The sequence below is a fragment of the Gopherus evgoodei genome, chromosome 6 (genome assembly GCF_007399415.2).
Source record: "Gopherus evgoodei ecotype Sinaloan lineage chromosome 6, rGopEvg1_v1.p, whole genome shotgun sequence".
NCBI lineage: Eukaryota > Metazoa > Chordata > Testudines > Testudinidae > Gopherus > Gopherus evgoodei.
Genome location: NC_044327.1, coordinates 31336656 through 31361718, shown reverse-complemented (window position 1 = coordinate 31361718; position 25063 = coordinate 31336656). Strand labels below are relative to the sequence as shown.

The 25063-nt window shown below is 39.8% G+C and overlaps 1 protein-coding gene across 3 annotated transcripts in view; it reads right to left on the bottom strand.

Moving 5' to 3' along the window:
* Positions 1 to 25063, bottom strand: part of ADAMTSL1 (ADAMTS like 1) — a 692925-nt gene that overhangs the window by 398457 nt on the left and 269405 nt on the right. The window lies entirely within an intron of this gene.

Genomic DNA, 25063 nt, shown 5'->3' with positions numbered 1-25063 from the left:
AGCACACAAGGTCTCGGTCAAAGATTTACCTTTATCCATTTTTGTTTGCTTTTTTTTTTTTTTTTAAAGAAATTCAACAGTTTTTATAAACAATGACCTGTGCTTGTCTGTATATTGAGACAGTCAACAGCAGTGATATTTGTGGTGCTAGTTATTCCAATGGGAATATCCATCCACTGGGAAATGAACTGCATTCAAGAACGTCACCTTTTTAAAATGTGAAAAACCACCACCGGCAATCAAATGGGTTCATAAATTAAAAATGGTCTATATATATTCTAAATATCAGCTAGCGCCAATAAACTGCATGTTCCACAAAGAAAATTATACATAGTATGTAGCCAACATAGGTCATTAAACAAACCTGCTCATGTCATGAAAAGGATGGGTAAATACCTTATATAACCAATAGACTCAGAAGGAAATGCTTCAGTTTATTCAGTATACACATCTTTTAGAAAATAAAACAAATATTTATACTCCAACATGGACTAGAAAGAACAGATTCTGGTGGATCTATTGCATAAATATGGATTGTTGGGGTTTCTCTCACCCCCCAAACTGCTTTGTTACTCTAATTAGGTGAGTCAGGGAACAGGCAAGAAAGGTGTTTACTTCTGGGTCATGCCACTAAGTCTGATTAAATGAAGTTTCTGCCACACGATTTCAGTCCCCTCTGAGTACGTCAAGCTCTTATAAAATCAACCTCAGTGATAGGTTCATCCTTCATCCAGGTTAGTAATAATGTAAAGTAGTTTACACATGATTGTTGTCCAGAGGTTTTATGAGATTTGTCTCAGTCCATCTCCTTGTGGACAGTTGCCAGGAACAGAAAACCACACCACACCACAATTGGCTTTAACTGACAACTTGTGGGCAGACTGAACAGACAGATGGAGAAGTAACTGGACATGGAAACTGAACTACTCTCTCATTGCTTGTGCCTGCTGCATACCTTTCTTGTGAATAAATAGATGACATCATGACTACCAGTCTACCACCTTCAATGAGCAAGAATAAGACTCCTATCTAATTAACTATTTACCTGAGGGATTGATGTCTAGACTTAGGGCAACTCACATTGGTATTAAATAAAGACAGGACTTCTGAGCTCTTAGAGCAGGGGACTGAGAATCAGGAATCCTATATTATACTCCCAGCTCTGAGCTTGAGCAAATTATATAATTTATCTGATCATCCATTCATAAAATGGGTATAGTAATACATACATCACAGGAATGCAGCGATTCTCAGTGTTTACAATGACCTTAGAAGAAAGGCACTAAGAGTACAATCACCATTAAAACCTTGAAATAAGGTGTTTTTTTTCTTAATTATATACACAAACCCCAAATCATTTCAATATAAAACCAAGGCTTTAAATGAGAAAAAGGCAACAAATCACAGGCTAAGGATAGTGGCTCTGTTCTTAACCTGAATCACTGGACTTTCCTGCCCCGTCATTATACGTATTCACAGGCTAGGAACAGGATATCACTGTTAAATCAACCAGAGTCAGAACAGTCAAAGTCAAGTCAGATTCTAAATGTTAAACATAGTGTTTTGCATTTAATAAGAAACACACTGTTTCCTTAGGAAACAAAAAGAAAAAAATAAATGCTCTTAAGTAGAACAGCAGAATCTCTTTACTTTTATCTACATACAACTTGCTAAACACACGGAGCTGAAAATAGCCAGAGCTGAGCAAGAAAAAACGGAAGAGTGTTTTAACAGTGAAGTAAAACCACAACTAATGACTTTAGGAGACAGGAGCTAGGTGGACAAGCAAAGCATTAGGATTTTAAATATACGGTATTTGGCTTCACCTCCCAAGTAAGTGGGCTGGCACAAATTCAAGTAGGCTGGTCTGGCATGCTACTGCCTCTGAAAGGGACCACACTGCCTGATGGAAACAACCTCAAAAGCCACAGAGAGCACTGGTTTCCAAAGCCAACAAGGCGGCAACCAGACTGGCAGACCAACAATGCCAGAGGTTCTGTCTTGGCAGAGAGGAGCCAGGCATTGGGAATGGGTTTCTCTCTCTATAAGAGGGATGACCATCTATGATCAGTAGAGAGGATACAGGGCCATCAAGTAATATCATCAAAGGCCACAATGAAAGTAAGTTAAATCCAAGTATACTCCCAGAAAAAAAAAAACCCTAACACCCTGATTGCAGAAATTAAAGAAGTCATGCATATATTTAAACTTACCACTATTTTGTCAAAAAAAAAAAGTTTTTCATATCTCACTGATGATTGCCAAACAACTTATATTTCAACTATTTTCCCCTGTGCCATGTGAAACACTGCACTGTTGATTAGTTTCCTTTGTTGCAGACACCTCCTGAGCATACAAACCAGGCACCATGGTTTCCCATGAACTTCTATAAAAAAAATTCTGTTTTTCCCATTTCAATCAAAAACTAAAATTCTTAGTCTTTTATTTTAAATTTTATCTTTCACTCTGCCACATCAGAAATGAATTTGTAAGAATTTGATCATGACTGATGAAACAGGTGGTGCGATGAACCAAGACCTTTCATGTTTTATCAAAACTTTGCAGGCAGTCCAGAATTTGAGAGAGAGGTCCCAGTTGGTCATCCCTTTTACACACACACACACACACACACACACACACACACACACACACACACACACACGAATACAGGTGTGTCAAACACCTGAGTAGGGGCTAGGGTCTAACGCATTTGATACCTCTGCAGAATCCCAACTTCAGTTACAAAGAAATTGTTTCTAGCCTTTATGGTTGCCAAGATGATGTGAGTGGACAGAGCTCAGTATTAGATAGCTTAAAACCACATCTCTAAGAGAAGCATAAGAGTACACCCTTTGCATCTCAGTAGTATGTTATCTCAAATGTAATGAGGATATTTAAGGGACATATTTTCAAATGTTTTAGGCATGTAACTGAGTGCCTAATTTGCACAAAGTTATTTCAATTATGCATCTAAATCCACCATGCAAATGGCCAAATAAAGAAATATCAAAAACAGTGCTGATGCTAGGAACATCCCAGACCATTCCTCCCCAGAGTGATGCTGAATACAGCAGTTACTTTGTATTTGCTTACTACATACAGGCTATATTCTACATAGTTCTAGTGTGAGCCTCCCTAGTGTCATCAGTGCAATCCACAGAGAATCAAAAGTAGTGTATGGCCTTAACTTTACCGCTCTAACCAACATACCATAATTACAAATATAAATTTGGCCCTCTACCGAGTGAGTTTGACAGCTCTAGCCTACATAAAAAGACGTGCTGACACAATGGTGTCAACTTCAGTGATACACTATTCACTTTCTGTAACAGACCATTAAAGCACCACAATGATGATGGATGTGTGAAAATGATGTGGAAGTGTAGTAAAGATCACAAATAATCTATACAAAGATTTGGAGCTGAGCAGTTCAATTTGTTGCTCTTATGCTTCCATAGTAACATGCTTGCTTTGGGTGTTACAAAAATCAGGCGTGTCTCTAGTGTAGTGATGGGATTTTGAGCAGGAGAGATCCTCTTGGGAAGAGGTTTCGTCTTGTCACACCCCCTACACACAATTTAGCACTTTCACAGTTTATTTTTAACTCTCTGGTAATAATTTATTTACCCAAGTAGCTCACTCCCTTCTTCCGGGGTATATCCAGCTTGGGAGGTAAATGACTAACAGACAAAAATCTTTGTTTAAGGGTTTCAGAAGCGACTAGTGATTTTGGGAGCCCAACTTAAGACACGTTAAAAGGGCTTAATTTTCAGAGGGTGGGTGGTTAGCAATATCCAAAAGTCAGGCTTGAGAGAAATCAGTGAGACAGGTTGGGCACCCAAAAAATCACCAGTCACTTTTGAAAGTATTGACTCCTCTCCTTTCCCTTGCTGACAGGACCCAGTAGTCACTTCACTGTAGTGCTTGTAGTATTTGGCAATTTGATGAGTGTGCCTTGAGTGTAAAACACCATGAGAATCTATTTTTCTGCTGAATCGCTCTACCATTTGAAAAGTGCCCAGTGGGAGAGGGGTGCAGAAAAGAAGGGGAAGGGACTGGAGCATTCTGTTCAGGAGACTGGGTTTCAGTATATTACTAAGTAGTTTTTCGGTACAGATAGAATTTTTTCTTTTTAAAAACTAGCCTTCAAAAGAGAGATCATTTTGAAACTTTGAATTACTCATGTGAATGGTTACTTAAGTACAAAGGAGTGGAAAGACATTTATTTTAGTTTCAGAACTTAGAGTCAAAAAGTGAGCCAGTTCCATTTTCAGAGAGGGGATGAATCCAAAACCAATCATGTCTTTGCAAAACCAAAACCAAGCTGAACATATTTTGATAAAGACAAAACTACCCTGGTTTTGCTTATTAGCTAGAGCAGATGTAATTAATTTGAAGAAAGTGAAAGTCGAGAACACCGAGGTTTCTAATGGCACAAATAGTGAACATGTGCCAATATTCAGCTTTTATTCATATGTACTTTAATTCCTATTCATGTTCCAATTAATCAGGTAACTACTTCAGTTATCCATATCACCCTTTGTAATACCTTGTTTTGTTTAGTATTTCTATTGGTCAGTTTTAATCCCTCACTTTAGTAGCAATTGAAATAGTTCAAAATGGAAAATCAAAATGGCCACTTTCTTTTTGGTGCGTATTGTCCGACTGTAGCCCCTTCTAATTTTGCCAGTAAACCAGTCTTCAGACTCTGCCATACATACACTAACTTTACTAGAAGTTTTTAATATACATCAGGTAGATTAGATAGTTAAGTTAAACTACTTCAGTTGAATGCGAGTTGCCTAAATCTACTTCTCGATTTTCAGCACAAATTGACACATTTTGATGTTCTTGGTGCTGCACAAGTTCTGCCTACAATTGATCATAACTTTGCTGTCTTGAGGGGCAGTTTGTTCTTTAAAAGTTTAGGTTTGCATTCTCAAATTCACACACTTCCGCCCTGGCATGTCAGTGCTTTCTGTCTCTTTGAGCAGGCAAGTGTGAAATTATGTGATCTGTACACTTTTATATAAAACCACTCAGTAACTTTGTAACTACAATAATTTTGTTTTATACAATCTTAATCATAATGCAGTGTTCACTGAAAAGCAACAGCATTTTTCTGTCTCTATAACAATCACATTTTGAGAATTAGACACAAAGTTTCATCTGTTTTTACTCTCAGTCTTATCTTTTTAAGTTTGAAAGTAAACATATATCAAATGTAAATTATTATTACTGTGCCATATTAGCACCAGTTATAGCTAGCATTTTCTACAGTAAGTATATGTAACAGCACCCCCTTGTGTCTGATGTATTTGATGTTGCAACTTGTGTAACAGAACCTAACTTTCATTGTTTATCACCAAAGCCTCTAAAAACCAGAACTACTCTTTGAAATCAGCATTTGTAGGAAGTTAAAATGGCACAGAAATTAACAACTACAAAAGAAAGTCTAGTTGGCTCCTAGAGAAAGACGAAAATAATTACATAGTGTATAACTTGACTAAAAGACAAGCTTCAAGAGAAATAAAATTGGGCAAGAGTATTTGAAGGGTGTAAGCATCAACTGGGGAGAGATGTTCAGAGTGCTCCAAAGTGGTATAATTAGAAATAATGTGTGTATAAATAATAAAGGTTGACTTTCAGGAAAGCCTTCATAAGAGGCCTAAAGGTTTGTGGAATAATTTCCCAAGTGACATGGTGAAAGGGTAGACACTCAAGCCATTTACAAAATGGGCAATACAGTCAATTATATACAGTAAAGTACTCTTTCACTAGTAACCAGCATCTAAAATAGCCTAATTCTGCAAGGGCCTGATTTTCAGATGTGCCAAGCACTTGCTATTCCCATTGGGGCTACTCAGTACTTCTGAAAGTCAAACTCTAAAACTTTTTAAACTAATTTATTTGGTCCCAAAATATTTGTTTAAAAGAAAATATTCAATTAAAAAGACCAACAATGAACTATGTGGCAATGCAGGGTGAATCCACTTCTCTACAAGAGTACACGATTCAGGACCACATCAGAACTCTCCTTTCAGACTAATACCTATTGGAAGAAGGGTGAATGCGACTCTTTGGGACCTACTACACCACAAGGGTCCTTGTTTGGAGCACCTTGTACAAACTATGGATGAAATGATACGTATCAGCTTCAAAACAGCTATTTCCACAGTGGGATGTGGCCTAACCAGTTCAACTGGAGAAGGTGAATCTATTCAGGTGCACAACAGAGTCCCTGTATTTGTTTTCCTGCTTAAGAAAAAGTAAGTATGGCAGAACAAAGGGTAGAACACTGGTCCCGATGAACCCCTCTGTGAAAGAGTAACCTGCACAAGGCTGGGGAGACAGTTTGTATGCATGGTTTCTATCAGATTTTTCCATTGGGAATGTGGGAAAGGATTTCAGGGGAATCTGCCAATGTTAAAGGAGCATTCACCATGGACAGGGTTACCAGATAGCAACTGTGAAAAAAAAAGATGGAGGTGGGGGTTAATAGGCGCCTATATAAGAAAAAGTTCCAACAAATGGGACTATCCCTTTAAAAATGAGACGGACGGTCACCCTAACCATGGAGAACTCCCACATCACCAATTGCCCCCTCACCCCAGGCTTCTAAACATAGCTCTTGAGATGTTAAAACTAGTGGCTTCCCCTGAGACATGGCCGCACCGGGGAAGGTTTAAGGTACTGCAGCATGAGCTAAAAGCCAACTGCCACTTAGCTAAGCCTGTAGAGCAGACTCATTTAACTCTAAGCGATCTCGGTGGCACTAGATGGGACAGAACTCCATATCCAGAAGGGTGTGGGTTACACAGTAACAGAGATAATATGCTATAATTAAATGCTAAGTGTATGTCTTGAGAAATGCGACCTGCTTCTAATTCAGGGGTAGGCAACCTGTGGCACATGAGCTGATTTTCAGGGGCACTTACACTGCCCGAGTCCTGGCTACCGGTCCAGGGGGCTCTGCATTTTAATTTAATTTTAAATGACACTTCTTAAACATTTTTAAAACCTTATTTACTTTACATACAACAATAGTTTAATTATATATTATAGACTTATAGAAAACAACCTTCTAAAAACATTAAAATGTATTACCAGCACGCAAAGCCTTAAATCAGAGTGAATAAATGAAGACTCGACATAGCACTTCCGAAAGGTTGCCAACCCCTATTCTAATTCCTAAGTCACTTCCTGAGGGAAGTGAGGGTCCCATAGAATATACAACTTGATTGACGTTGACCAAAGAGGTCTTCTACAATGCAGAGAAATGAGGAAAAGAAAAGGAAGACTATTGGGTATTGTGGACTTTAAAAAAAAAAAAAAGTTTAAAAATATCTCTCTCAAAACATTTGGTTTGGAGGTAAGCATTCCTCTGCAATTCCACACTAATTCATGAAAATCAAGTGAAATGACTAGTCTATTTTAATTATTCAAGCTGAGTGAAATGAATCTGGTAAGAAAACAGCATAAATGAAGTGCTAGCCTCTGAGTCAGGTAACCTACATTCAGTTCCCTGTTCTGACACAGACTTCCCCTCAGACCTTGAGCAAGTCACCTCATCTTTGTGCATTTCAGTTCCCCCATCTGTATAATAGGGATAAAAGAAATTCCCTGCCTGATACAGGTGCTGTGAAAATAGATACATTAAAGATTGTGAGGTGCTCAGACACTATGGTGATAGGGGTCACATGAATAAAAGATTAGAGACATCTGATAACCTGATATTGTCCCTTTCAACACTATTTCAGTTGTACAAGAGCTTATTCAGTCATTTTATGCACTGTCCATTATGTACAGACCACCATCCTCAAGTCAGCATATAATAAGGCCACACCCCTCTCCTCCTCCAAAACGCTCTACTGCGATACATACAAGAAACCAGCCAGATCAAGTGACAGCCCAGCTGAGAAGCTGGTTTTGGCTGATATTGTGTTTATTTTTTTAAATGTAAACAAATACTTGGAAATGATTTTGAAGTATCCATTTATGCCTTAGCCAGTTCAATTTACCATGTGATCTTATCACGGCTACTCTCAAGCTCTCCCCACCTTCTCTCCTACTGGTTGTCACCATCACTTGTTGCACTTCTCAAATTAGACTCTAAAAATCTCTGGAACAAGGGACAGTGTTTTTCTGTGTGCTTGCACAACACTTAGCACAACATGGCCATGATCTTAATTGTATTGCTGTAGCTCCCAAAAGCCCCAAATTCAGCATGCACTCAGTCTCATCTGCATTGATGGGAGTTCTGGTGCATGGGTACTGTGACAGATGGCAGTTATAAATTGTGAACTTCATTTCATTTTGGTGAACGCTGCTTCTTTTCTGAGATTTCACTTGTGTGTTAGAAGAGGCTTGATGTCTAGTTGAAGGGCTATGTCTGGGAAGCTGACACAGACCAAGCTAGGGACATCAACTCTGTTTGTTTTTATCATTGGGTTGGTAGTTGACAATCAAGTTTCTACACAGAAGTCAATGGTGGTGAGAAGACGGGGAAGAAGCAGCTGGAACCTGAAATTCTCCCAGTTCATGCATGTGGCCAAAAGGGTGAGACTATATTTAAGGTGGAACGTGAAGGTGACCATCTCCCCATGCAAGAAAAAAACAGGCTAAGGAGACGGTCTAGGGATGCTGACCGAACCCTGGACTCTCAGGACAGGTTGAGATCAAATATAGTGTGTCATATTCAAGATGGTTTGTTATTTTTCAAAGATCAGTAACTCTCTAGCGTGCTTTGTTAAGAGCAAAGTGGTTTTGATTAGGAAATTCCTTTGTTGTTCCTTGCTTCCCTGACCTGTTGTTCCTGAAGGGGTTAATCAAGAAGCTCAGAGCGCCCACAGAGAAATGGAATTCTGAGGGAGCATGTATAAAAAACTGGGGTTTGATAGGGATGGGTCACTGCTTCTGGGGCCGAAAGCAGCAGGACTGGAGTGCAAGGTCTCATTGCCCAAGAAGTGTGTCAGATGTGGGGTTTAGTGATCAGTAATTGGGGGCTTAGAGACACATTTGATTCAGCAGTTGGGTCCACCTACAATAGACAGGTGTCCATCCAGAGAAGGAGACTGGGCCAGGTTGTGACAAGTACATTTAAAAAAAAAAGTGCTCTTAAAGTGTGTTAGTAGGTGGCTAAACAAAACTACTGGCACCAAATTCTGCAGTCCTTAAGTGAGGAAAACTCCAGGAGTTTCACCTAAAGACTGCAGAATTTAGCTGTATAGAGGAACATGGACAGAGGTCATATTAAATAGAACTAAAACCTATAAAGACTCCTCATTCCTAATGAGAAAAGGTTTTAAATTTGTGTCTTTCATCTTCCTAGACATCTCCATAAATGCAACTGGATAAACCATTGTGTTTTGCCACCTTTCCCCATCTCTATCCCCTAGACACCAAAGGTAGACCTCTAAAAATGATCATTAACACATTTTGGAACTTTTATTTGGCCACTCATCCATCAATTAATTCATTCCAGAATTTACACTCCTCATATCAATGAAGGCATTAATTGCTTAATATTATGCAACCAAATTACTGACATTAGTAGTATCCAAAAATGTTAAGAATTCATCTTTTTTTTTTCTTCTTTTTGAGATTTAGCACCATGAACCAGATTTGTCTTTTCTGGTTTGTCATTCCAAACCTCCTTCCTCTTAAAAACAGAATACTGCAAGAAATAAAAACAAAAAGCCATAGCATCTCTGTTATACAAAATTACCATATCATGATTGCATCATTATTTCCTTCAGCCTGCTTGAGCAAAAGTATCTTTAAAAAGTACTGCTTTTAAAATTAATCTCTAGTCATATTAGAGATCTGCCACCCAAATCATATTGTGGAAGCCATTATTTAATCTTTAAAAAGCGTATACTGTGACCAACTATAGCCAAACTTTATGTGATACACGCTCTGAGCTACAGGTTTAGAAAAATCATTCATTAAAATGTAATCAAATGCTTGAAATTGTTCTGCTCCATGGAGGTCTGTGGTTAAGAATCAGACCATAGTACCTGTAATCTAGATATCAACAAGAGGCATAGGCTGGCACTGTGCCCTCAGCATTCACACAGGAAAAATAAGAGAAGCGTGCACTGTGATTATGATATAATGCAGTGAACCTGTCCATTTCTGAGTTGTTGGCATGAAACTGCACCTCTCTTGAATAGATCTGTGTAGGAAGAGATGAAAAAAGAGACTATGGGAAATTTAGGATTATTTTCCTCATTAAGATAAAGTGATGCATGCATTTTCCAAAGATTAATAGTCTCATTTAACGAGAAGTGACATTTAAAGTCAGTCACATAACTGATAACAGATGTTGCTAGCCTTATTTTCATGCCATGATGTCCAACTACCTTATCTCAAACCCTTGGAAAGGTATTTATTTTTATGGTTTAATTATTTCTTGTGTGTAGATAGTGTGATATAATTTGGGGTTTTTAAGTTTTCTTTTAATCACTTCTCTGACCCACAGCATAGAGCGGATGTGATGAAATAACACGATCATATATTCACACTGGGATGAAGAATCAAATGGTATGACAGAGAGGAATCAAGGTTATATTTACTGGTGTGAGAGTTTCTAAACAATAGGCACCAAAACAAGTGACCTGATTCTCAAAAAGTGCTGAGCACCCAACATCTTGCACGAATTTCAGACTGCCATTTTTGAAAATCTTGGTTTATTCTCTCTTTAAAGCACAATTTTCAGACACTGTTCTCCATTTTTGCAGGTGCAAGCCTTAGGAGGTAAATTATGAATGTGACTTTGTGCCCATTATTTATACAATCTAACTGATCAGCTGAGACAATTTAATCTCTGATTTATGGGACTTCGATATTTGACTGACCTAAATTGCAGGCACAAAAAAATGTAGATGAATAATTTCATTATTTACTCCAATCATTGTAGGACTGCAAATATAAAGGGCTGCTGAAGGCCAGGCTGAAAATTTGATCATAGGTCTGAAACTTTTAGAGCACTTTAAAAACCATTAATTAAGCTTTACAACACACCTGCTAAGTACAGTATCATTAAAAACACATTTGTCAACATTTACCACACACTGGCATCTTAAATACCACCATTCTCCCTATCTTAAGGGTACTGCAAATCTCTCTCAGAGATCTCGAATGTCACTTGATAGCAAAGGTTTGCTAATGCTGACTTTAATATAGATCAAAAGAGGGTAAATATTACTAATAAACTGAGAAAGAGGTTCAATGGGAGCAGCAGCAATTCTTTAAGCCAATAGGAGCTTTATTATTGATTTGATGGGAGCAATATGAAGCCTCAAATGGCTTTCCAAAGGTCACACTGCTGTTCTGTTCAGAATTGGTTTCAGTTCCCAGGAATTCTGACTCCCAGTCCTTATAACCACCATTAGACAATACACGGTGAGTGAAATCCTGACCTCACTGAAGTCAATTGGGGTTTTGCTATTCATTTCAGTAGAGCCAGGATTTCACTCAATGTATCTGAGACCATAGGGATGGTGTCCTTTTGTTCTGCATTTGTGCAGCGTAGAGTGCAATGGGGTCTGGTCAATGATAAGAGAAAATAAACATTTTGTTGCCTCCCAAAAATGTGCAATAAAGCACCCAAAACAATTTTCTCTTACCTAGGTTATCTATAGATTACTACATACTGCAATATAACCTTACTTCTTTTTAAAAAGAACTGAAAACTAGTCATTAAAGCCTTAATTCAGGAAAGTTTTTAATGTGAATACTCAGGCACAGGCTTAAGTACCTGTCTGAATTGAGGATTAAATAAGAACCTATACTGTACATAAATGACTCAAAAAATTTTTTCTTTCAGGCTTGACAAATCATTGCAGCTCTTGCCCCAAAACTAAGTAGCTAGGAAGCAGTTCTAACTCCTTGACACAACTCTGTTCTCAGGATTTAGAAACCATAATTTCAATCACATCTCAATCATGACTCATTATAGCCTCATTCTCCACTACTAAAAATGCCAGCTAGCTCTGAAGAACCACTATAATGGATTGCAGATTTGCAAAGCCCAAGCAAGTTCCTTGTGAGTAGCACATACTGTAAAGTAATTACAAAGAATTATGATGCTGTGTTTTAACATGCATGCACCTGCCTCCTTGCTTTGTACAAACACCACGCACCACATTTCCTTTGCAAAGAACCACTTTCTTTAAGGTGAAAAAATATAATAGAACAAAACAGAAGTAACAACTTTTCAAAGTGTTCTCTTCGTTTTAATGAGGAAAGCTGTGTGGGGAGGGGGTTGTGGTGGTGTCTTCAAGTGATATCTCTGCTTTTACAGAGCCACAAGTTCCTTTCCAGATGCGCACTATTAAACAAGGCCCAGGTCTACATGACTTGTATCAGATGCACTTTGCTCCCTCATACTGGGGCATCCAGGTGCAAAACCTACAGACATCTTCCCTCTCTGCACAAATAAATTAAGGGGCAAAGAACCAAAGATAACCTTGGGAGAGGTTAGATTGTAGTTTCCCCCACTCCCTATTTCCTCTGCCTGCCATGCCCCTCACAGTTATCTGCAATACAAAGAAGCCTTAGATGGCTAACCTATTACTTTTGACCACAATGGTCAGGACTGCCTGGGGCATTGGCAGTGCCACAACCACAAGCCATTGCATCTTTGATCAACAGAGGTGTCAATTAGAGTGAAGGGCAATGGCAGCTTTTGAGGTGCAGACATCAGGCTGATACTACCAACTGATAGATGCTGTGAAGATAGCCCAGGGAAACTGGGCAATTAAATGAATTGGGAATGAAGCGGTTACGTGGACACTTAGAATTCTATAGCTGGAACATCATTAAGAATACAGAATAATTCAAAACTCATGCAAACAGCAGCCATTTGCTTTGGCAGGTCAAATGTAAAACAGCGATGAAGGATAAAACTGAACAACAGTAACACTATAAAGATAAATTATTTAAGTATATCAGAACCAGGAAATCCAAGGGAGATTTAATGTTTGCAGGCTATCAGGGTGTACAAAGAGTAAAGAGGATATAAGAGATTTCAGAGAAGCTAAATCATTTATTTGCATCAGTCTTCACCATAGAGGATAACAGGAAAATAGCTATCCGGTGGTTGCCCTACAGTTAGAGGCACTGTCGATGACAGCAAAATTAGTGATGCAGGTGATGAAACCACTCAGGAAATTAAACTGGATAATAAAAATATTTAATTTATTTATACACCCAGCCTTTAGGTGAATTAGCAAAGTACATTCGGGGGCGTATCACATCCAGAAGGTGTTCATTGTTTTCCCACAGGAAACGGGAAAAGAAAGGATGCTGGCAACACCCCAAATTAGATGGTGCCAGGCAATGAGGGTTCTGAAGCTTAATGGGGTGAGGCGCCTTTCATGGGTGGGGCTCTGTTGATGAAACTCATTTTCATTCCGTAACAAAACAAGTACATTTTCTCCACTGGAGTGTCACATAGTTCTGGGCTTGTATAAAAGCAGATCAAACCCACTGTTGTGTGATATTGTATATACCTAAAGCTATTGCTGTCATAAGCGCAACTAGGAAATGCATAACTGTTCAATGCTAGTCTGGCTCCAGTAATCAGCCTTAAGAGGATTTTGTGTTTTATTTAAAAATTCTTTCTTCTTGGTCTTATTCTATATAGAGAATGTGACAAGTACTAGAATACAGAAAGCTTCACTGCAGCCAAGAGTGAAAGCAAGCTGTTAGCCGGATATCCTGATCAGATGGCTACTATCACTCTTGCCTATGGCTCTCCACAACACTGCCAACACCCATTAGTCTAGACCCGCAGAGAATTCAGAGTTCAACCCTGCCAAAGGCAGATCCTTCCAGGCCTCTGCAGCTGCTTAATCACCACAATATTGAGTACTGAGCAAACATTGCAAAACGTTTGCACTTTATGTTTTAGGTTTTGCAAAACACGTGACATGGCTATGTATGTCAACATCTTGGAAATATATACATTTGTTTTTCCAATGTGCAAATACATATGGGTAACATATTCAAAAGTACTTCAGGGCTAGATTTTAAAGATATTTAGATATCTAAAGATAGGTACCTAGTGGCATTCTCAGATGTGCTTAGGTACCTAATTCCCATCGATTTCTAACTAACCTAACCTACTTAGGCTCTTTTGAAAATCCCACTAGACACCTCTCTGCATCTTTGAAAATCGGGCCTTAAGAGCCCAAGTTTTGAAAAATAGTATGTAATTTAGAGAAACGTTTATACCATGGTGTAGGTTTATGCACACACTTACTGACCCTAGAACAAACAATACAAAGAAAAAGTATATTCCTAAGAACCATGTAAAATTACTATCAGTCTTCTAACTATAATGATTTCAGCTGGAATACAGTGATATTTACTCTGCCCCTTATAAAGATTTGTAAATTGTAAAAAAGAAACAAAAATCTTTTTCACAAGAGTTTTAACTGCCTCATCTTATAGTTTTGGGGGTTTCAAAGAATCCAGAAATGCTTCTGCTACTACCAAATAGCTAATGTTACATCTATGGTATGTAGAATCACTATCTGAGTTATAGCATGAGCTTTAAATATGAAGAGAATAGTTGTTTTCTACTGAAATTATCTCATACAGCCCATAATTTTACTGATTCACAAAGATTAGAGCTTTCAAAAAAGCTAAGCATAGAATATTACCTCAACCTGCCATACTGTTTGCATGATCACAACCTACTACAAAAACTGAACCAATACCAAAAACCAAATCATAAGAACAGAAAATTCCAAGCAATGCATATATATTGTGTATGCATATTCTGTATGTACCAATCCTAGTGATCTCAGATAGGCAAAACTCCCATTGAACTCAATAGTTTTGCTTGAGCAAATGAGTACAGGTTGTACATCAATGTATAACATTTTATAATACCATTTTAGCATTTCCTGAAGGATTAAATAATAGTAACACAAAATGAGACAATAGCAGATCTTTGTGAAACACTTGGACCCCAAAGTCGGAGGCTGTATTAGATAATGAGGAAAGAGTTGAAATATATTCTCCGGAGTAAAATAAATGCTGAAACTGCAATGACAAAACTCAAAGAAAGAAGCGTAAAATACAGCTGTAGTATGCATGGTTATTGTGATTCTAAATCTGGAACTTATCACTAGTAACTACATTGTTATGCAGATGTGTATGAAAATGCATCATATGCTGGCTGATAACTGGCCAGGACTGGCTCCAGCTTTTTTGCCACCCCAAGCGGCGAAGAGGAAAAAAGATAAAGCCGCGATCGGCGGCTGCTCTACCATGCCACTTCATTCTTCAGCAGCAATTCAGCGGCCAGTCCTTCCCACCAAGAGAGACTGAGGGACCCACCACCGAATTGCTGCTGAAGACCCGGACATGCCACCCCTTTCCATTGGCCGCCCCAAGCACCTGCTTCCTGCACTGGTGCCAGCCCTGACTGTGGCTACAAATATCTCAGAATGATAAACATCTACATTAAACAAACAAAGGGAAGAAGTTCTCCATCTATGGTTACCAGGGCTGCTTTGAATTTAGCCATTATACACACGGTCCTTCCCCTCACCGAACAGTTTTTCAAGCCCTGTGCAGTTCTTCACATTTGCAATTAGATATTACACCCAAAATTGTCATGTGCATCCCAGACATTCAAAATATATTTTAATGGTCATTTTGATATTTTACCAGTAGTACTGTATGTAGTATAAACTAGTGTTATAGGACCCTCTAATGGAGGAACATATGATCTGCAGTGCCTACAGCTAAGAAGGCGCTGGAGTAAACAGGACTGTCAAAATTCCCTAACTTAATGAGGGTCTGTCCCTGAACCACATATGTTAATGCATTTTTAGATTTCTTTGCTTTTTAAAAAACAAAAGAAACATTTATTCTGAAGTCTTTTCTTTTTCATGTATCATCTTAGTAGACTTGCACTTGAAGGCACCGATGCTGTGGTTTGTAATAAATATTTGAAGATGCAGACTGAATCACCAGCATCTCACACTGGCAAATGCCTGCACTATCCCATCTATCCCTACTCTCCTCACTAGAGCACCCTGAAGTTTGCAGCCAAGCATCTAAGAGATGGATGGCACAACAGTCATTTTGCAGTTCTTGACACTCACCAAGACAGCTTAGGGTCAAGCCATCAGATTTGAATATGGATAGCAGCTTCCTCAAATCTTTAGCGTATTTGGATCAAAGCTTTTGCTTTGGGTCATCTCTGCTGTACTATTTTTTTCTGTATCTGATTACTGTACACCTGTGGCGAGGTGTCTCGATCTACCGAATGTCTCACTAAATTGGAACAATTAAGAATATGGGTTTAAGAGGACTAATATCAGGGTGACTCAAGATGGTAAGAAGTGACAAACATGTCTTTTCCATAGTAACTGCAAATCTACCTCAATCCTTTTGTACAAGACAAAGAAAGTTATTACAATTGAATGCGGGCTCAGGATAATTCTCCTGCTTTTATAAAACAAGAACAAAAACTTCACACAGTCTCAAAACTTGTTTTCCTATGAAATGCTTTGGTGTCTGTAAGGGAGCTGGCCACCACCTGAGCACCTCCTCACGGTTAAAGGTTGCTCTGCAACATCTTCCGTCTCTTCCCCTACACCACTTCTATGGGCACCAAAGATCCAACCCCTCTTCCTTGGTATCAGTTGCCTGAATTTGACACACAGCATGGCTTCTCCTTAGCTTAACAAGGACTCTCTGCAATGCCCAGTCTCCTTTATGTAAGTTTATTTGTCCAAACATACTCACAAACAAAAACAGTTGCTCAGCTCACCCTTTGTCTCAGGGGTCTCGGGTAACCCTGCTCTTCCAGTTTGTCAGTCAGCTCACTTCTCCCAGTCAGTTCTCATTTGGCCAGATCTGTTCCCCTTCTGGAACACCAGCCACAGAGCTACCTCCCTGAGCTCCTGGACCCTTTTCCCAGGGACCCACAATCAGAGTTAGCTTCACTTCTCTGTAGTTCCCATCCCCAAGCACAGCCTGTCCAGACACTGCTTCTCTTCCCACTTTCTCTCAGGCCTTTATAGCGTCAGGTGTAGTCCTACCACCCCCCACCTCCCTTAATTGGCTCAATTGGGTCTACCTGCTGTGACATAGGGGCTCTGGGCCTGGTCTACTCACAAAACAAGCCACCCTATGACATATTAAGGACATCAAAAACAAGAACAGAGGTAGGGAGGGAGAGAGAGTCAGAGACAGTGCTGTAGAAAAGTGGTTTTGATTTTTGCTTTCTTGTAATTTTAATTTAAAAAATACAATGTAAACACTATAAAAGCAACAAAGAATCCTGTGGCATCTTATAGACTAACAGACATTTTGGAGCATGAGCTTTCGTGGGTGAATACCCACTTCGTCAGATGCATGTAGTGGAAATTTCCAGGGGCAGGTATATATATGCAGGCAAGCTAGAGATAATGAGGTAGTTCAATCAGGGAGGATGAGGCCCTGTTCTAGCAGTTGAGGTGTGAAAACCAAGGGAGGAGAAACTGGTTTTGTAATTGGCAAGCCATTCACAGTCTTTGTTTAATCCTGAGCTGATGGTGTCAAATTTGCAGATGAACTGAAGCTCAGCAGTTTCTCTTTGAAGTCTGGTCCTGAAGTTTTTTTTGCTGCAGAATGGCCACCTTAAGGTCTGCTATAGTGTGGCCAGGGAGGTTGAAGTGTTCTCCTACAGGTTTTTGTATATTGCCATTCCTAATATCTGATTTGTGTCCGTTTATCCTTTTCCGTAGAGACTGTCCAGTTTGGCCGATGTACATAGCAGAGGGGCACTGCTGGCATATATTACATTGGAGGACATGCAAGTGAATGAACCAGTGATGGTGTGGCTGATCTGGTTAGGTCCTGTGATGGTGTTGCTGGTGTAGATATGTGGGCAGCGTTGGCATTGAGGTTTGTTGGATGGATTGGTTCCTGAGCTAGAGTTCACCAGTAACTGCACACCGCACCATAGGAACTCTAGCTCAGGAACCAATCCATGCAACAAACCTCAATGCCAACTCTGCCCGCATATCTACACCAGCGACACCATCACAGGACCTAACCAGAACAGCCACACCATCACCGGTTCATTCACCTGCACGTCCACCAATGTAATATACGCCATCATATGCCAGCAGTGCCCCTCTGCTATGTACATCGGCCAAACTGGACAGTCGCTACGGAAAAGGATAAACGGACACAAATCAGATATTAGGAATGGCAATATACAAAAACCTGTAGGAGAACACTTCAACCTCCCTGGCCACACTATAGCAGACCTTAAGGTGGCCATCCTGCAGCAAAAAACTTCAGGACCAGACTTCAAAGAGAAACTGCTGAGCTTCAGTTCATCTGCAAATTTGACACCATCAGCTCAGGATTAAACAAAGACTGTGAATGGCTTGCCAATTACAAAACCAGTTTCTCCTCCCTTGGTTTTCACACCTCAACTGCTAGAACAGGGCCTCATCCTCCCTGATTGAACTACCTCATTATCTCTAGCTTGCCTGCATATATATACCTGCCCCTGGAAATTTCCACTACATGCATCCGATGAAGTGGGTATTCACCCACAAAAGCTCATGCTCCAAAACTTCTGTTAGTCTATAAGGTGCCAGAGGATTCTTTGTTGCTTTTACAGATCCAGACTAACACGGCTACCCCTCTGACACAATGTAAACACTGTTGTTGGAAGGTAAACCCTTTGTCTGCTGCTCTCCTTGGTGCACCATGTCCTTTAGAATCATTTACCTTACATACTCTACCACAAGACAGTCAAAGGGCAATACAGGCCTCCTTATTGCTGAATGTGTAACATACGCATTAAGACGCTCAAAGGTTGGGGCATAAAATAACAGAACCAAAAAATACTCTTCAATCCCAGCTTATTCAAAAGAAGGTTACTTTACTTGCTTTTTTCATCAGAACTGTAACCCCTGTTCTCTCTCTCAAAAATGTTACAACACTATATTGTACAAATAGGGATTTACACCAACTTTGTATCAGTCCCCCTGTCCCCTTTTCTGACAAAGCTTTGCATTCTCCAGACATATTGAGATACAGCCAGATTTTGTCAGACAGCACTGAAATTAATTATTTGAGTCAGATCCTTTTCAACCTAAGGCTTCAGTGAGGAAAAGTGAAGGGAAGAATAAAATGAGGGTAACTGTCATTTCTCTAAGACTGCCACTCATGTGACATACTAATTGAATTTCCAGGCCTATGATGTGCTTTTACTAACCCAAACAGCACTGCTCTTTACAGCACTCGTTTTGCAGTTTGACAGATAGGGGGTACTTTGACCTCTAATCCCAATAGAGGATGCTGGGTCATGAGTTGTGTGTTTTGTGCTGGACTGCTACCTGCTGCAAATTCGCATCGGAACATATGTTTTTGTACATTGCTTTCAACACTATCAAGTAATTTGTAAAACAGGCCTGATGTCATCATAGAATAGTCCCAGAGGCGAGACTGGGGGGTGACAGGAATCAAGTGGAACTCATTTTGATGTTGCTCAACAATGAACAACTTTCTTTGTTAAACAGACAGGTTCAAGGGTGAAATAAACCAAGGTAAGAATTTAACAGGGAGCTGGCAAAAAAGAGCCCAACACAGGACTTAAAGTTTTGGGGGTTTGCTTTAAATAAACTGAGGAAGTGTGTGCATTCATTTCAGTGGCTCAGCATCAAAATCTTATTTTTAAAACCTGCCCCCTATTTTCTGTGGTCCGGTCTACACTTACAAGTTAGGCCAACATAGCTACAGCACTCGGATGTGAAAAACTGAGAGCTGTAGCTATGCTAACTCTAATCCTTGTGTAGATGCAGCTAGGTCAATGGAAGAATTTTTTCCACTGATCCACCACCACTCAAAGAGCTGGATTATCAACAGTGATAGAAAAACAGTAGAAATGTAGAAAATGTCTTTACTGCATCGCTATAAGAGCATAGTTGCAGTGCCATAGCCAGACCGCTGTAATGCCTTTAGTGTTGGCATGGTCTCTCTCTTTGATGCAATGAATTCATCTACCAGCTGTAAGAGGATTCAGTTTTACAGGAAAGCTATGGCACATCTTTAGATTACAGCTGAGCTAGCACAGGAATTAACAGGAAATGTGACCATCGAGGTTAGTATTCAAATAATTTCTTTAAAAAGGAAGAAAAGAGAAAAAGATCTATCCTGCATCAACACCCCACTCATCAGTGTAAGCTGGTGTCTTGGGGGATTTGTAATGGGATACTGAGACTTTCACCTACAGATCGCCAGCTCAACTCTTGCTCAGACCAAAAGTTGTTACCCCATCTGCAAGCCATTTCTAGTGCCTGATGTCAAACAAGGTGGTGGTGCTTAAGGGGTGGCACCCGCAGGCAAGGGGAGCGCGTGGTGAAGTCACCTGTCCCACCCCACTCCACCCCCAGGAGCCACTGCCGGACATACTGGCCACTTCCAAGAGCAGCATGGGGCCAGGGCAAGCAGTGAGCCTGCCTTAGCCCTGCTGCACGCTGCTGCCACCCTGGAGCTGCTCGAGGTAAGCGGCACCAGGCTGGAGCCCGCACACCAAACCCCTGCCCTAATCCCCTGCCTTGAGCCCCCTGCTCCACTCCTCCTGCACCCCAACCCTCTGCCCTGATCCCCCTCCTGCACTCCACACCCCTCCTGCACCCCAACCCCTGCCCCAGCCCTACATTCATTGCCCTGCATACAATTTCCCCACCAAAATGTGGCCCTCAGGCCAAAAAGTTTGTGCCCCCCACCCTAGTTAGTGAATCCCACTAGGGCTTCAAGGGGAGTTAAATGCTGAGCTGCTTGGTAGTGTCAAGACTCAGGCAGCTGTGCATATGCCCAGAAATTTAGGCACCCCAAAAGTTTGGCAGCAGGTAAGCATGGGTTTTGAGAATCTAAATTTTGGATTTCAGTGCCTAAAGTGGCAGGTAGGTGCTTTCCTAACTTCCTGCGAACACTTCCTCTGAAAATCAGGCCCCTTTAAAGTGTCAAATTGGGTCACACAAAAACTGAGGCACCCAAAATCCCTGGTCAGTTTAAAAAATCTTGACTTTATTCTTGAACAGAAGGATGTAAAGTATGTATGTGTCTGCTGCTGACTAGGAGATGGTGTCTAGCCCAGGTGAAAAGCTCTAAAGTTTTGACAATATTTGGAAGTGACTGGATTGACAGAGTCATGAAGTCTTAGCCCTCGTCCAGACTAACCCACGGCATCGGCGGGTTAAAATCGATTGCTCGGGGATCGATATATCGCGTCTAGTCTGGACGCGATGTATCAATCCCCGAGCGCGCTTACATCGATTCCGGAACTCCATCAACCCGAACGGAGTTCCGGAATCGACACGGAGACCCGCGGACATCGATGCAGCGCCGTCCAGACGGGTGAGTACCTCGATTTTAGAAATTCGACTTCAGCTACGTTATTCCCGTAGCTGAAGTTGCGTATCTAAAATCGATTTTAATATCTAGTCTGGACGTGGCCTTAGAGATGAAGGCTTGCTGACCGCAGCTTGAAGTGGCAGATTCTTCATTTATCATCCATGCCTGTGTCAACTTTGAAGGAGAATGTTGAATTGAGCTCAGTATGTGCCCATCTTCAAACAACAGGCTCAAAGGTAATTCTACAGAGGTGACTTACTGAAGAAGACATCATACTGCATACATTTCAACTTTTGTCAAAATATAAAATAAAAGCCATCACTCAGAAGGGGAACATGCAGGCAGAGAGAGAACATACCCATTCATATGGTCAAGAAAGTGAGACAACATAACGGATATTATGATCAAGGCAACTCTCTGACTTCAGATTACAATAGCATGAAAATTAGGCAGAAAAAACCCCAAAGGACAGATTGCACATTCCTGAGGTATACTCCAGCTGCAGTCCTGCCTTACTGAGGACAAGTCAGCATAAGAATCATCTAATGGCTCTAATATCATATTAAATTGTTCAAATAATGAAAGCTAGTTATTTTTGGTATTTTCTTTCCTCCCACCCTCTTTTGCAATACATTCATAACTGGACATTCATTCATAAAAGGTGCATCTGCCCATTTGCTTAGCATGGCCCGAATGTCTTTTAACTGTTTTTCTCTAATAATTTCAAAAGGCACAAAAGATGGTTGTGGAGGAACAAGTGTTACTCATTCCCGGTAAATGCAAAACCAGAAACTGTCTATTACTCTGTATGCCCAGCAACTAGTACAATTGGTCCCTGATCCCCTAGGAATAACAGCAACAACTACAGAAGCTGAGAAATCTCTGTGCTACATCAATAAGAGGACCAACTTTTAAAAATATTAGAGTTGATGATTTGCATTTGGACTGTAAGATCCTCAGAGGGGGGAGAGTTTCTTACAGTGCGTTTGTCAGCAGCAAGCATAAGGTCAGAGTTTAAACTCAGAGCCTCTGGTCACAATCACAGTATTAAAACAATAAAGTAACAAAGCTCAAACTCAAATAAAGGATAGTAAAGAAACTGTTCTCTATTCAATTGTATTAAAAAAACCTAGAAATTAATACAAGTCAATAGGTACATATTCTTCCCACATTTTCTTCTCTCTTTTAAAAGCTAACCATAGCAGACATTGGCACTAGCTTCCACAAGCTGAAATGTAGAAAGTAGCTAAAAAAAATTAGCCATCTATATGAATGAATGCTGTAGGTCTTCACTATTTCACAGTATTGGTAAATATTCTACACTCTAAGTGGTGTTGCAAGAAAAATGCACCAGGTGGCTCCATGGTGACATTTCCATTGAATAGAGCAAACATTAATACTCTCTTCAAAACATGTTTAGAATATGTATTTTGAAGCTCTAGATGAAGATTTTAAAATGCATGTTGTTGTTCTAAGTCCTGGCTCAGAGTGAGGAGAGCAGAAGAAAGGAAGTAAGAGAGGCAGACAAAAATATAATCTTAATATGAACTGCCATTTTCAGAGTTATGGATAAAACCAGAACCTTGAATATAAGAAAACAAAAACCTCAAACAAGCCAGAATTGATGCTTGGGATAGGAGGGACAAGTTGCATTCGCATCTCCAGATCCTAATTTGTTCCTGTGCCATTGGATCTAGGTTGGATATAAAACCAAAAGAGAATTTCATTGTACATGTATCAGTTTGAAGAGTGAATTCTCATCTATGAAGAATGGGGAACTGGTAGTCATATAGAAATTTCCATAATCACATTATTTCAAACCACCTCTTTGTATCCTGGTCACAGGATAGAGTAAAGCAAAATAAAAGTAGTAGCCATGCTCCTCCAGATAAAATCATAAAGAAAAAGATTCTAATATCAGATTCTATGATAAAATGTAGGTCCTGTTGAAAATTCTACAGACACAGAACTCCACGGTACTTAGGAACATTTGGTTACAATGTGAGGCACTGAAACGCTGGTCACAATAGACTTTTTCTGAGTCATGACCATGAGTAAGCCTCAAAAGGCTCAGAGGTCTGATTAAGTTGTGGGGGAGGGTCCAAGAGACAAAGATACTCATCCAAATTTTTCCATACTATGTGGTTGAGAAATTTTGCACAGACAGGTTCTTGACAATCCTGTTCAATCAGAACTACTGCAAAAGCCTCTGTTGTATTATGAGAAAAGCTGATAGAGAAATAACCCTGTTTAAATCCCTCAGCAATTTAAAAATGAAAAATGTTTTGAGGAGTGTCATCAGTGGATAGGGCACTGGATGGGGAGTTTTAGGTGACAAGTATCTATTCCTGGTTCTCTCACAAACCTACTGTGTGACCTGGGCAAGTCTCTCTACCCCTTTACCTCTGTATTCTCTCCTACTCTTGGTTGTCTTATCTATTTAGATTAGAAGTTCTTTGGATCAGGAGCTGTCTCTCGCTCCATGTTTGGAGAGTGCCCAGCACAATGGGGCCTCCATTTTGCAATTTAATATCAATCATAATAATCTTCCATTGCACCAAACCATTCAAACTGCAAAACATGCTTAATTTGATAAAGCAGCAGCTCCGATATTTTTCTAGGGAGCAAACTAGAATAGATCTCGTTAATTAGTCAAACTCTTGAATGAATAAAAACAGAAACAGTGCAATAAATTTATCTGTAACTAGTCTTCTATCATAACAGATGATAATTAGGAGCATGGACATTCCTTTATATCAGTCATGTAATTAACTGTAAATAATGAAATGCAGTCTTCCCACTTAATCAGGATGCAACTAACCAAGATGCAATAAATCAGAATGCCTCCAATTTAGCTTAATAGTGAAATTATAATGACAGCTCTTAACCATCACTGAATTACAGTAGCATACATTCCATGAACCTACTGTTCTTATGTGACTTGCAGCGAGAGTAAATTATGGACAACTACTATTGTACACCACATTTCTGCACTTTAGCTTATCTCTTTATTGAAGCACAGGCCAGAACTTCATTCTTTACAGGACTTTGTGTAAATGCTTTTGCAGGGCTTCTGTACTGCAAAGTCTCCATGTTGGCGTTAGTAACAACTATCAGTCAACTTCAAAAAGAGAGAGTACTACACACAACTACTTAGTAAACAGATATTTACATTTAAGATACAAAACCATTTGTTGAGCCGTTGCTCTCTTGTCATAAACAGATAGCTAAGGGTTAATGTTCTTTTTATCTGTGAAGGGTTAAAACGGGGAACCAAACACCTGACCAGAGGACCAATCAGGAAACAAGACTTTTTCAAATCTGGGTGGAGGGAAGTTTTGGGTGTGAGTTCTTTGTTCTTTGTCTTGGGTCTGACCCTCTCGGCTCTGAGAGTGATTTTTCTATCTCCTGGCTTTCTAATCTTCTGTTTCCAAGTTGTAAGTACAAGGATAGTAAGACAATAGGTTTATATTGTTTTTTTTTTGTTGTATTTACATGTGTGTAGTTGCTGGAATGTGTTAAATTGTATTCTTTTTGGATAAGGCTGTTTATTCATTTTTTTCCCTTAAGCAATTGACCCTGTATATTGTCACCTTAATACAGAGTCTATTTTTAATGTATTTTTCTTTCTTTTTATATAAAGCTTTATTTTTAAGACCTGTTGGAGTTTTTCTTT